This window comes from Monodelphis domestica, chromosome X (assembly GCF_027887165.1).
Source record: "Monodelphis domestica isolate mMonDom1 chromosome X, mMonDom1.pri, whole genome shotgun sequence".
NCBI lineage: Eukaryota > Metazoa > Chordata > Mammalia > Didelphimorphia > Didelphidae > Monodelphis > Monodelphis domestica.
The window spans coordinates 32,170,209-32,183,110 of NC_077235.1; positions in this window are offsets into that span (position 1 = coordinate 32,170,209).

A 12,902-nucleotide genomic window follows, 5' to 3' on the forward strand; every position below is an offset into this window, starting at 1 on the left:
AATTTCCATAAACAACCAAGCAATATAAGTAGAGATATTAAGAGATATCCAATTTAAAATAACCATAAACAGCATAAAATGCCTGGGAGTATACCAGCCAAGACAAACCCAGGTGCTACATGAACATGATTAAATGCTTTTTATACAAATAAAGTCCTATTTTAATAATTGGGGAAATGTTCATTGTTCTTGGATGGGCAAAGCCAATATAGTAAAAATAACAATGCTTCTTAAAGTAATCAATTTATTTAATGTCATTCCCATTAAATTTATAATTTATCAACCTAGCATTATATCATATATCTATGGATCAGTATATAATCTGTCACTTAGTATCTCAATCAATATTCTATCAATCATAAATCCATCCATCCATCTGTCCATCTTTCTCTCCATCCATTCAGCTAACTATCCATGTCTCAATCTATCTATAATCTATCAATTTATCCACCTATCAGTTTATAATCAATCTTTTAATGGACCCATCATTCTGTCATATTTCAGTCTATCCATGCATTTATCAATCAATATCTGATCTATCAATTTATAATCTATCAATCAATTCATCAATCTCTCCCCTATCAATCAATGAATATATAATTATAATTCAATCTATAATCTATCGATCTGTGATGTATTAATCATCTATCCATCCATCTAACCACCTGGCTCTATCAATCTATCTAATCCACCAATCTGTCAATCAATTTATATTCTATAATATAAATCAACCTATAAATCTATCATATATCTGTCTGTGTATTCATTTGTCTAACCCTGTGTCTTTCTATGTATAATCTAACAATCTGTCTCAGCAATCTAACATTCTCACCAATGTATCTATAATCAATCTATCCATCAACCTATCAGGATATAATCTATCATTTAATAGATCTATCAGTTTATCTTTTTATCCATCCATCTGTCCAGCAGGCCTAGTCTGTCTATTCATCTAAAAATCCATCCATTTACCAATCAAACTCTGATCCCTCAAACTAAAATGTATCAATCTGTCTATTAATTCATCTGTCTATCTCTCTCTGACCATAAATCCATCACCTATCTACTTTAACTGTCAATTTTTAAAATATAATATTAACCTTATTAATATAATTAGTTTCCTTCATATTCCTATGTATTTTAGTGATTCTGGGGTGTCCTTTCAGGAGGGCAGTACCTCAAAAGGACTTAAAAGTTTTGAGTTTGGAGTAAACATTGATAATGGTCATGTAGTCCAACCTCCACATTATATACATTTAAAAACTCAGGTGCCTTGACATGATATAATTTGGGTTACAAAGGGAAAGGAGTAATCCATGGCCTTTTCCTAAAGAAATAAACCTTTGCCTCTGTTATAAGCATCATAACTCATCAGGATGAATAAATTTTTACATTTAGATTTTTTGCTAAAAGCCCAATTCATCTTTCCATCATTATTCATTAATGAGATTACCCTATACCGTCTGCATGTGCTTGCACTATATTCTATTTTGGCCATTAGGATCATATTTATATAATCTAAGTAATTTAGCAGATTCTATTGTCAGCAATAATTTACATAGCATTGTAATTAACTGCTCTTCAAATACTGTATAGAAGTCACTTAAACCTCACGGGATTCCAAAAATTTTTGGAATAGAAAGTTGACATCATTCATGGATATGGAAGGATAAGAGAAACATGCAGAATTTAGCAAGGTACTGATATGAAAGTGGACAGCAATGCAAATAATCTTAATTAGATCAAGTTCAACATTATATCGAATGCACGTAGAAAAATGATGCTAAATTGCTGTATTTGTCAGCATCTGACTTCAAGGGTTTAAACCCAGGTATTCCTGACTTCTGGCCACAGCTTCTTTCCATTGAACTATGATTTCCTTTACACTAGGAATCTATTTAGATCTCTACCTAAGGTGGAACTTCAAAAATTAAGAAGAGAAATCTGAGTAATATTAATTTGCATTTGTTTGATAAATTATGATTTAGGGCATTTTTTCATCTGTCTTTATAGCATTAAAAGGATTTTCTTTATTTCTCCCTCTGTCTCTTAAAGAGTCAGGAACAGAAGGATTTATAAATGGGAACTGATTGCAGTATGTGAGAGAAAGCTGAAGATTCTGTTACCTAGGAGACAAGGAAGCTATATAAGGAAGGAATCAGTAGACAGTGGAGCTTTTACCTCTGAACCTGGAGGCAGCAGGTCAGTTTTGGTCTCTCAATGAAGAGTCACAACTGACAGTTGGGATAGAGAAACGGATTTAAGGAGTTCATAGGTGATAAATGTGTATTTATTAGTCTAGGTAGAGTAGGTTAGATTAGGCCTGGCCTGGCCAAGGAAAAGAACCTGTCTGTGAAGACTGTTAGAGTAGGGTTTTTTAGAAATTTTAATTAATATTAGGAATTTAGGTATACTCATAAGGTATTAGAGTAATAATCTCTCTTTCCTCCTTTCTATTTTCTATCTGTACTTCTCAAATTAAACTAAGTGTTTTATCAAACTTCTCACTTTTGTCAAACTTGTACCAATTAACCCTTACACTAGCTTTGATTTATTTCTCTAAAAACAGCTTCTTCATATCCTGTGAACATTTATCAACTAAGGAATGACTCCCATTCTAATAAATTGACAGAGTTCCATTTTATAATTGAGAGCTGAGACCGTTCTCTGAGAAACTGTCTAAATCTTTTCCCCTAATTTTCTTCTTTCCTTCTAATATTGGCTACATTGGTTTTATTTGTATAAAACCTTTTTAATTTTGTGGAATCAAAATTATCCATTGCATAATATACAATATGCTCTGTCTCTCATTTATTCATAAATCCTCCTTCCATAAATATGATAGTAATGTTCCATGTTCTTCTACTATCTTTGTTTGTATTTGGATCATGTATCCATTTTGATCTTATCTTAGAAAATAGTGTAAGCTATTGATAGATACCTATTTTCTGCCAGACTGCTCTCCAGTTTTCCCAACATTTTTTGGCAAATAATGAATTCTTATCCCACTCATTTAAATTTTTACATTTCACAAACTCATAGTTACTATAATCATTTAGTACTCTATATCATATATCTACTCCGTTCCAAGGATCCACCTTTTTCTTAAGCAGTAACAGATAGTTTTGATAATAACTGCTTTACAATACAGTTAAAAATCTGATACTTCCAGACCTCCTTCTTTTATATTTCCTTTCATTATTTCCCTTAATATTCTTGACCTTTGCTTCATCCCAATGAATTTTATTATTACTTCTAAATCTATGAAAATTTTTTTTGGAAATTTAATTGAAATGACATTAAATAGATTACTAAGAAGCATTGTCATTTTTACTATATTGACTTTGCCCATCCATGAACAATGAACATTTCCCCAATTATTTATATAGGACTTTATTTGTATAAAAAACCTTTAATCATGTTTATGTAGCACCTGGGTTTGTCTTGGCTGATATACTCCCAGGCATTTTATGCTGTTTATGGTTATTTTAAATTGGGTATCACAACCCCCCAGAAGAAAACTAAACTAGAGATCCTAAAAATTAAGGGAGAAATTAATAAAATCGAAAGTGATAGAACTATTGAGCTAATAAACAAGACTAGAAGCTGGTACTTTGAAAAAATAGACAAAATAGACAAAGTACTGGTCAATCTAATTAAAAAAAGGAAAGAAATGCAAATTAACAGCATCAAGGATGAAAAGGGGGACCTCACCTCCAACGAAGAAGAAATTAAGGCAATCATTAAAAACTACTTTGCCTAACTATATGGCAATAAATATACCAATCTAGGTGATATGGATGAATATTTACAAAAATATAAATTGCCTAGACTAACAGAAGAAGAAATAGATTCTTAAATAATCCCGTATCAGAAACAGAAATCCAACAGGCCATCAAAGAACTTCCTAAGAAAAAATCCCCAGGGCCTGTTGGATTCACCAGTGAATTCTATCAAACATTCAAAGAACAACTAACCCCAATACTATACAAACTATTTGACATAATAAGCAAAGAGGGAATTCTACCAAATTCCTTTTATGACACAAACATGGTACTAATTCCAAAACAAGGCAGGCCAAGAAGAGAGAAAGAAAATTATAGAGCAATCTCCCTAATGAATATAGATGCAAAAATCTTAAATAGGATACTAGCAAAAAGACTCCAGCAAGTGATCAGAAGAGTCATTCACCATGATCAAGTAGGATTTATACCAGGGATGCAGGGCTGGTTCAACATTAGGAAAACCATCCACATAATTGACCAATTCAACAAGCAAACCAACAAAAATCACATTATTATTTCAATAGATGCAGAAAAAGCCTTTGATAAAATACAACACCCATTCCTATTAAAAACACTAGAAAGCATAGGAATAGAAGGGTCATTCCTAAAAATAATAAACAGTATATATCTAAAACCATCAACTAATCATCTGCAATGGGGATAAACTAGATGCATTCCCATTAAGATCAGGAGTGAAACAAGGATGCCCATTATCACCTCTATTATTTGACGTTGTACTAGAAACACTAGCAGTAGCAATTAGAGAAGAAAAAGAAATTGAAGGCATTAAAATTGGCAATGAGGAGACCAAGTTATCACTCTCTGTGGATGACATGATGGTCTACTTAAAGAATCCTAGAGATTCAACCAAAAAGCTAATTGAAATAATCAACAACTTTAGCAAAGTTGCAGGATACAAAATAAACCCACATAAGTCATCAGCATTTCTATATATCTCCAACACAGCTCAGCAGCAAAAACTAGAAAGAGAAATCCCATTCAAAATCACCTTAGACAAAATAAAATACCTAGGAATCTATCTCCCGAGACAAATACAGGAACTATATGAACGCAACTACAAAACACTCTCCACACAACTAAAACTAGATTTGAGCAATTGGAAAAACATTAACTGCTCATGGATAGGACGAGCCAATATAATAAAAATGACCATCCTACCCAAACTTATTTATCTATTTAGTGCCATACCCATTGAACTCCCAAAAAATTTCTTTACTGATTTAGAAAAAACCATAACAAAATTCATTTGGAATAACAAAAGATCAAGGATATCCAGGGAAATAATGAAGGAAAAAAAACACAAATGATGGGGGCCTTACAGTCCCAGACCTTAAACTATATTACAAAGCAGCAATCATCAAAACAATTTGGTACTGGCTAAGAGACAGAAAGGGGGATCAGTGGAATAGACTGGGGGTAAGTGACCTCAGCAAGACAGTATACCATAAACCCAAAGATCCCAGGTTTTGGGACAAAAATCCACTATTCAATAAAAACTGCTGAGAAAATTGGAAGACAGTGTGGGAGAGATTAGGAATTGATCAACACCACACATCCTACACCAAGATAAATTCAAAATGGGTGAATGACTTAAACATAAAGAAGGAAACCATAAGTAAATTGGGTAAACACAGAATAGTATACATGCCAGACCTTTGGGAGGGGAAAGACTTTAAAACCAAGCAAGACATAGAAAGAATCACAAAATGTAAAATAAATAATTTTGACTACATCAAATTAAAAAGATTTTGTACAAACAAAACCAATGTAACTAAAATCAGAAGGGAAACAACAAATTGGGAAAAAATCTTCATAGAAATCTCTGACAAAGGTATAATTACTCAAATTTATAAGGAGCTAAATCAATTGTACAAAAAACCAAGCCATTCTCCAATTGATAAATGGACAAGGGACATGGATATGCAGTTTTCAGATAAAGAAATCAAAACTATTAATAAGCACATGAAGAAGTGTTCTAAATCTCTTATAATCAGAGAGATGCAAATCAAAACAATCTGAGGTATCACCTCACACCTAGCAGATTGGCTAACATGACAGCTATGGAAAGTAATGAATGCTGGAGGGGATGTGGCAAAGTAGGGACATTAATTCATTGCTGGTGGAGTTGTGAATTGATCCAACCATTCTGGAGAGCAATTTGGAACTATGCCTAAAGGGTGATAAAAGACTGTCTGCCCTTTGATCCAGCTATAACACTGCTGGGTTTGTACCCCAAAGAGACAATAAGTAAAAAGACTTGTTCAAGAATATTCATAGCTGCGTTCTTTGTGGTGGCGAAAAATTGTAAAATGAGGGGATGCCCTTCAATTGGGGAATGGCTGAACAAATTGTGGTATATGTTGGTGATGGAATACTATTGTGCTAAAAGGAATAATAAAGTAGAGGAATTCAATGGAGCCTGGAACGACCTTCAAGAAGTGATGCAGAGCGAAAGGAGCAGAACCAGGAAAACATTATACACAGAGACTGATACACTGTGGTACAATCGAAGGTAATGGACTTCTCCACTAGTGTCAATTCAATGTCCCTGAACAATCTGCATGGATCTAAAAAACACTATCCACAAGCAAAGGATAAACTATGGGAGTAAAAACACTGAGGAAAAGCAACTGCTTGACTACAGGGGGGAAGGGGATATGACTGAGGAGAGACTTTAAATGAACACTCTAATGCAAGTAGCAACAACATGGAAATGGGTTCGAACCAAGAACACATGTGATACCCAGTGGAATTGTGCGTCGGCTATGGGAGAGGTGGTGGGAAGGGGGTAGGGGGGGGAGGAAAAGAAAATGATCTTTGTTTCCAATGAATAATGTTTGGAAATGACCAAATAATGTTTAAAATGAAAAATAAATAAATAAATGAATAAATGAAAATAAATAAATAAATTGGGTATCACTTAATATCTCTTCTTATATGGCTTGGTTGTATATAGAAATGCTGGTGATTTATGTGAGATTATTCTATATCCTGCTACTTTGCTAAAATTATTAATTGCTTCAACAAGCTTTTTTATTAAATCTGTAATTTTCAAAGTAGACCATCATATCATCTGCAGAAAGAGATAGTTTTATTACCTTATTAGCCTGTCTAACTCCTTCAGTTTCCTTTTCTTATTGCTATTGCTACCATTTTCTATTGCTAGCAGATGATTTTGAATAGTAGTTGTGGTAATGGGGTTTTGTTGTTCTACTCCTGATTTTATTGGTAAGGTTTTTACCTCATCACCATTACAAATAATGCTATCTTATGGTTATACATAGATGCTTATCATTTTTAGTAAAAAACCATTTATAACTATGCCTTCAAGTGTTCTCTATGGGAGTGAATTTTGTATTTTGTCAAATTTTTGTGCATCCATTCATATAATCATATGATTTTTTGTGTTATTGATATAATCAATTATGTCAATGGCTTGCCTTATATTAAGCCATTCCTAAATTTCTGATATATTCATCCTTTTAGAGATTTGTTTTTCTTCTTTTTTTAAATATTAACAAATAATTAAGCTATTTTGTTTTTTCATACAATCAACCCAAAGTTTTGTTTTTCATTTTTTAATTCAATGATTTTCTTACATTAAATTTTTTTAATGTCACTCTGAGAGCTGAGCCAGTGGTCTCTCAGAGGGTAGGGTCATTCTCTCTAGCTGTAGCAATTATGTCAAATAATGGATGAGAGACACTGTGTGCACAGTCCTATGTACGTGGACATCACACAGCACTCTGCCATGGCATGAGGTTCATTTTTTTATATAGGTTCAGTGAATACATACTTTTCTGGCACACAATCAATTTTCTACATACATGTTTTAATAGAACCTAACAACAGATGCAAAGCCTAAGGGGATAGTTAAGAAACATTGTTGCGACAACAGAGATGAAGATAAATGACATGAGTAGGATAATATAGCTGTTAGTCACTCTTGACCTGAGGGATGACCAGTTAGGAGAATCATTGTTACTTTTGGTCACCTTTCATAATCAATCACAATTACTTAGGAGATGGGTAACAAAGCACTTCATAGCTACGTACAGGGTTAGAGAGTAATTGAATGACAGGCCAGATTTGGGGTTTTCTTCAATTTACAAGGTCTATTTTTCTTTTGCTACTTTAAAGCACCTAGAAATGTTGCCTGGTTTCTGTCTACAAACAGATTCAGTGGAGTGAAACCTGGACTTGAAGGTGATTGATGTTCTTAGCTTGCCTGGCTTGTAATGGGAGTGAATGTAACTCTGTGGAGAGGAAAAGGAGGGAGGTAATGGCTAATGATCTTTAGGTTTGTGAATGTAATCTTTTAGGGTAATAATCTGGGGGATTATGGTGAGATATATATTTATTCTATAAATCTTTGCTCTATCATTTCTTTTCCATTGGAGAGAGAACAATAAGTATCCATTAGTAAGCTAAGTTAAAGAGAGAAGTCACAGGGGGGGGTCAGTTGAAGCCTCATTTTCTGGGGCTGCAGTAGCCCCCATTTCCAAAACTGACTTTGTCAGCCAGTGGGGGTTTGAGAGCTCGCAACAGTCACCTTTAATTTTCAGGACTTCCAAATTAGTATCTAATTGGGGATTAAATTTTAAAAATTCTTAAATTTTTCAAAATTTAGTTTTTAAAAATTTTGTATCTAGTTCATTGATCACATCTTCCTCTATTTTACTGATATGAGTATTTAAAAGAAATAAAATTTCCTCTACTGCTTTTGCTGCATCCCATAGGTTTTAGTATGTTGCCTTATTATTATTCACTTTAAGAAAATTATTTATTGTTTCTGTGATTTGCTTTTTAACGTACTCATTCTTTAAGATTAGGTCTTCTTAAAAGATTCCAATTAATTTATAATCTGTTTCCATTGTTCCTAATGAAAAAGAATTTTTACTGTATTATGATCTGAAAATGATACATTATTTCTAATTCTCTATATTTAACTCTCAACTGTTTATGCTCTAATATATGGTCAATTTTTATAAAGGTAGTATGGACTGTTAAGGAAAAGGCCCATTCCTCTTTATTCCCATGCAGGTCTCTCCAGGTATCTGGCATATTTAAGACTTTATTCACTACCTTGACTTGTTTATTTTTCAGTTAGATTTTATCTAGTTTTGAGAGAGGAAGCTTGAAGTCTCCCATTACTGTAGTTTAGTTTTATTATCTATTTTGACCTTATCATTCACTGATCTTTTCCTTCAAAATGTGAATGCTTTAGCTTTTTTGTTGCATATGGTTTAATACTGATATTATTTCATTATCTCTAGCACCTTTTAACATAATATCCCTTCTCCATTCATCTCTTTTAATTAAATCTGTTTTGCTTTTAATTTTGAGATTATGATTGCTTACTCCTACTCTTTTTACCCCAAGTCAGGCCATGATAAAATCTACTCCGGGCCCTTTATTTTTATGTCTGTCTCTCATTTTTAAATGTGTTTCTTATAAACAACATATTGTTGGATTCTGGTTTTTAATCCATTCTTCCCTCCTCCATCATTCTTCTTTCCTCTATCTTATATGAATGTGGACTCAACAGTATTGCCCCCCCCACACACAACTTTTTCTTTGTAAACTATCACTACTCTTTTCCTTTTGAAAGTACAAGAGCTCCAAAAAGACCACCCAGTTTCCATGATTTTCATATGCCATTACCACTTGATTCATTTTGAAGAGGTTAACACAGATAACAAAATCCCATTTAATTTTGACACCATCTTTGCAATTTGCAGATTTAGCCAGTGAAAGAAAAGGCTTCATTAGCTAGTTTCTTTATTCTGTCTATCCATTTCTCTATTAACCTATTAATCCATCCATCCATCCATTTGTCTATCCATCTATCAATCTATAATTTATGAATCACCCTATCCATCTATTATATATATATATCCATTTACCAATCAATAGATATAATCTCTCATTTGATGTATTAATCAATAGTCTATCAATCAATCATCAATCTGTCAGTATATACAACCATCTGTCTGTCCATTCTACCATCCATCTATAAATCTATCCAGCTATCAATAAACCTATAAATCTATATCTATCTATCTAACCATCTGTCAATTCATCTATTCGTCAATTTGTCACCAATCCATCTATCAATAGACCTATTATTCCAACATATATCTAGCTATTGGTCTATCCAATCTGGTTATAATCTATCATTCAACAATTTATCCATCCATCTGTCCATCCATCCATTCATCTATGTCTATTCATCAATATCTAAAATTGATCAGTCTATCCATCTATCAATCATTCAATAATTTATCAGTCAACCTATCAATCTGTCATATTGATCTATCCATTAATGTGTAATCTATCAATCATAAATTTATCCATCAGTCTATCTTTTCAACTGTCTATCCATCTTTTTATCTATCCATGAATATATCTATAATCTATCAGTCTTTCTATCTTTTGATCAGTCAGTTGATAATCCATCAACCAACCTATCAATATAGATAATCTATAAATCCATATATAACCTATCAATCAGTCCACCTATTATCCCAGCCAACTATCCATCTGTCTGTCAATCTCTGTATCCATCATGTATTTTTTTAAGCCCTTACCTTCTTTCTTGGAGTCAATACCGTGTATTGGCTCCAAGGCAGAAGAGTGGTAAGAGCTAGGCAATGGGGGTTAAGTGACTTGCCTAGGGTCACACAGCTAGGAAGTGTCTGAGGCCAGATTTGAACGTAGGACCTCCCATCTCTAGGCCTGTCTCTCAATCCACTGAGCTACCCAGTATCCATCATGTATTGATCTATCCATCCATCTATATATCCTATCTATCCATCTTTCCATCTGTCTATAATCTATCAATCTGTCTATCCATCCATCAATCTATTATCTATCAATCAACCAAACTGTCAAGCTATTATATCTATCAAACTATAATCTATTAACCTAACATTCAACTGTATATCTATCCATCTTTCAATCTATAATGTCTGAATCAATCATCTACTTATCCATCTGTCCATACATCCTTCCATCCATTGATCCATTCATCTATTCAATTGTCTTTCCATCTACCAATAAATCTATAATCTACCAAACTACCTACCCATCAACCTGTCAATCTATCATATATCTATTTATCCATCTATCAAGCAATCTATATATAATCTGTTGTTTTCAGTCTATCAACCAATCACCAATCTCTCTCTCAATCCATCCAACTGTATGTCTGGTCTGTCTCTCTATTCATCCGTGAATCTATCCTTCCATCTACCTGTGTATCTCTCTCTCCATCAATCTGTAACCTATCAATTTAATGATCTTTCTATCCATCTATCAATCATCTATCAAACAACATCAATCTATAATCTATCAATCAGGCATCAGTCTATTCCATATCTAGGTATAATTATTTGATCAATGTATCAATCTATTATATCACTATACATTTATCTGTCAATCAATATAAAATCCAACATTTACTATATCAATTAATACTCCACCAATCTATCAGGAATCTATAAAACCATACAACCTCCAGTCCATCTGTCTATTCCTCTATCCATCTATAAATCTGGCTATAATCTATCATTCTGCCTTTCCATTTCTTTCCATCAGTCTATCTATAATCTACAAATCTCTGCAAACATCTACCAATAAATTTATAATGTATCAATGAACCAATCTATCCATCAAACTATCAATATATATCTATCCATTACTCAATTGACCAATCAATATGTCATCTCTTATTCAATCAATAGTCTAGTAATCAATAATCCATCCAACCATCTGTCAGTTCTTCTGTCAATCCATCTATTCATCAATCTTTCTATCCATGTTCAATCTGTTTGTCAATTTGTCAATACATCATCTTTCGATCTATCCATACTTCCATCATTCTGTCCATCCATCTGTCAATCTATTTATGATCAATCTTTCAATTGACCTATCATTCTATCATACATCTGTTGGTCAATCTATCTACTTATCAATCAATATGTAATCTATTAACCAATCAATAATCTGTCAATTAGTCATCAATTTATCTGTTCATCCAGCTGTATGTCTATCTACCCATCACTTATCTCTCCATCCATCTGTCCATTTGCCTATCCATGCACCTGTCTATCCAGTAGTCTATCTATCTGTAATCTACCTTTCTATCCACTTATCAAACTATAATATACCAATTTATTGATATCTATCCATCTATAAAGCAATCTATTTTCTATTAATATTTCCATTTGGATGTCTTTCTATCCATCCATCATCTATCTATCCATTTCCTTGTAATCTATCAGTCTACTCATATATCAATCTATAATTTATGAACCTAGCAATCTAACGTACATCTATCCATCTATCAATCAATAAAATCATTTTATATATCAGTCAACACTCTATCATGAGTCTGTCCATCCAACTGTTCCTCTCTCTATTCATGCATACATCTGTATACGTCTATAATCTAGCAATCTCACCTCCCTAATGGTATCTTCCTCCTCCCCCGCACTGATTCCTAATGAATCCTTCCTGTTGAATCACCTTTTCCTCCCCTCTCTTTTGCCATCTTCCTCCCCCCACTTATTTCCCATGCTTCCTTGCTGTTGTTTTGCCTTTTATTAGCCTCCAAAATGGTATCTTCCTTCTCCATCCCACTTTTTCTTCATAATATCTTCTAGTTGTCTCACCTTTTACTGTTCTCTTTACTGGTATTTTCCTTTTCCCCACTCATTCTACCTTGTTCCTTCCTCTTGTTTCACCTTTTTCCCCAGTCCCTAATAGTATCCTCATTCTTCCCACAGTTATTCCCTATGGTTCCTTTTTATTGTCTCACCATTTCCTACATTCCTTAATAGTATTTTCCTACTCTCACCACTTATTCTCCATTGTTCTTCTCATCTTACCATTCCCCAGTCCCTAATGGTATGTTCCTTCCCCATTCTCTTATTCCCAATGGTTTCTTCCAGTTGTGTCACCTTTCTCTCACCTCCCTAATGGTATCTTCCATCTCACCCTACTTATTCCTTTGTTCTTTCCAGTTGTCTCACCTTTTCCTCCCCCTCCTTAATGGTATCTTCCTTCCCTCCTCCACTTATTCTCTGTGGTTCT